At 48.1% G+C, this 2,264-nt stretch overlaps 1 long non-coding RNA gene across 1 annotated transcript; it reads left to right on the forward strand.

The window, feature by feature from the left end:
- Positions 1 to 342: 342 nt before the first annotated feature.
- Positions 343 to 1,843, forward strand: LOC140213148 (uncharacterized). The gene is made up of 2 exons (XR_011890124.1): positions 343 to 486; positions 1,710 to 1,843. It is a non-coding gene; the product is annotated as an uncharacterized lncRNA (long non-coding RNA).
- Positions 1,844 to 2,264: the final 421 nt, after the last annotated feature.

Genomic DNA, 2,264 nt, shown 5'->3' on the forward strand with positions numbered 1-2,264 from the left:
TCCGGTGTCTTGGAGGCAGCGCGCCAAACCTCTTCGCTAGCCGCCTGGCCACAGAGAAAGAAATTCAATAAGAGGGGACACTCGGCGAAGACTGGCAACAGGAAACACGTCACGCCTAGTGTTAATCCCACCCGTTAGTTGACGCGATCATCGGGGAAAAAAAAGAATGTGAAATAAACTTGCAGACAACATTTAATATTTTTATTCTTTCCCACTAAAACTAAAAAGCTTTAATGAACGTATACTTCGCGACCTATTTTTCTTGCGTCACCTATCAACAAGCTAACGGCACGCCAGACGCGCCATATGATACGTCATCCGCCAGACGTGCCACCGTAGCAAGCGAGGCCGGCTGCGCATGTGAAGTTCGTCTGTTCGGCGACCCGTCTCTTTTTGGATGTAGGCCGTTTGTTGGCCTCCCGGCGTTTTCTTGCGTTCCTTCTTCATTTCGACACGGCATCACTGCACCATTAGAAATACGGCAAGGTGAGAAATTTTGTTTGACAGTCTGCGACGCATTTCAAGCAAATTTAGGCTTAAGGCGTAAAACCAAGACTATAGTGACGCAGTTAGAGAAAAACAGCTCGGCCGTTCTGGCGCAGTTAATTCGAGTTAATGACTCGTACTGGGAGATGTTTGCGACGCTTTCTATGAGCCCCAACATTATTGTAACTTATTTCGGTAGTTTTTGGGCACGCTTGCCGCACCCGGCTTTGTGACGCAGTTAGCGAAAAGCAGCTCGACCGTGGTGACGGTTTCGCGTATACTGAATCTTACTGGGACAAGTTCGTGACGTTTTCCCTGACCCCCAACATTATTGTACTTCGCTACTTTTGGGGATAATTGTGAGGTACACGCGCCACGCCTGGCGTTGTGCCGCAGTTAGCGAAAAGCAGCTCGGCTGTGTGCCGCAGTTTCGCGTGCACTGAATCTTACTGGGACAAGTTCGTGATGCATTCTCTGACCACCAAAATTATTGTAATTCGTAACTTTTTGTATACTTTTGAGGCATGCTCGCTGCGCCTGGGGTTGTGCAGCAGTTAGCAAAAAAAGCAAGCCAGCCGTGGTGATGGTTAGTTTGGCGTGTACATAATTTTAGTGGGACAAGGTTGTGACGATTTTTGTGGCCCTGCAACTACGTACACCTTCTCTCGGCACTCACGCTTGTCGAAAACGCGACGAGCGATTGCCAAGAGTGATAGCACGGGAGTGTGTTGCTTGCGCCTGTAGGACGCGCAAAAGATAACGCCGAGGAGCTTGAAAACCAAGAACTTAAAAATTCTGTCTTCTGAGCCACTGAAAACAGCCTTAGCACCCACGAATTTTTTTTGAAGGCGAGTGGAAGGCATTCTGCGAGCGTGTAACATGGTGTGACTGAGAGCCTGTGTTGTGGCCACCTCTGTGTACTTGGCGAACCATCGCGTCGACTGAGGCCAAGTTGTTTTGGAAACGCGCAGTCACCCGTGTATTTGTGCTCTTAAGGAGTAGGAAATGGTTCCCGGGAAGGGAGGAATGCTTTAAAGTCAGATGTTTTCTTCATATTTTATGGCATTGTTTGGGAGGACTGTATTTGCTACGAAATGTATGTAAAAGTGAATTTATTGTAATGCCGCCCATTCACCACATACGCACGTTTCGCCTTTACACGCAATATTCCTGTTAGGTTTATATACCAAAATGATACATGCTTGTAATTTACTTTTCTTCAGCTGATGGCGTTCGGTGGAGCTTCGTACGGCAACTGCTGCTACTTACCCGGTGCCAGAACTTCGGATGAATGCACAAGAAGCCCGGAACGAGCATTTGTATAGAGCAAAATAAACATTTCATCATTTCAGAAGAAGTCTTGCGTTTACTTTATGAAATTGCACGTGGCACAGATTCGGTGGAGGCTTGCAAAGATCGTTCGCAATTATTCTTGCTAAATAATAAAACGATTCCGCGCCAACGCCGCGCGTGGTTCAGCAATATAAGCGGGAAAAAAAAAAAAATGACGCTCCGATCAGTGGAGCGGGCGTGACGTGTACCATGTGGCGTTCAAAACGCGCGCGCCCAGAACCAAAACCGAAAGGTGATAATCCTGTCCGCTTGGTGCGCTACAGTCTGTTCGGCCGAGTGTCCGCTCTTGTTGAATTCTCCATGGCCTGGTCGTCGATCCCCATGTGTGTAGTGACTTTTGAAGGAGAGGAAGAGAGAAGTGCAGTGCCGTAACTGTCTCTCAGAGGAGGACACCTCAACAGCATTGCACAGGGAAGTGGGGAGAA

This window comes from Dermacentor andersoni, chromosome 9, assembly GCF_023375885.2.
Source record: "Dermacentor andersoni chromosome 9, qqDerAnde1_hic_scaffold, whole genome shotgun sequence".
NCBI classification, from domain to species: Eukaryota; Metazoa; Arthropoda; class Arachnida; order Ixodida; family Ixodidae; genus Dermacentor; species Dermacentor andersoni.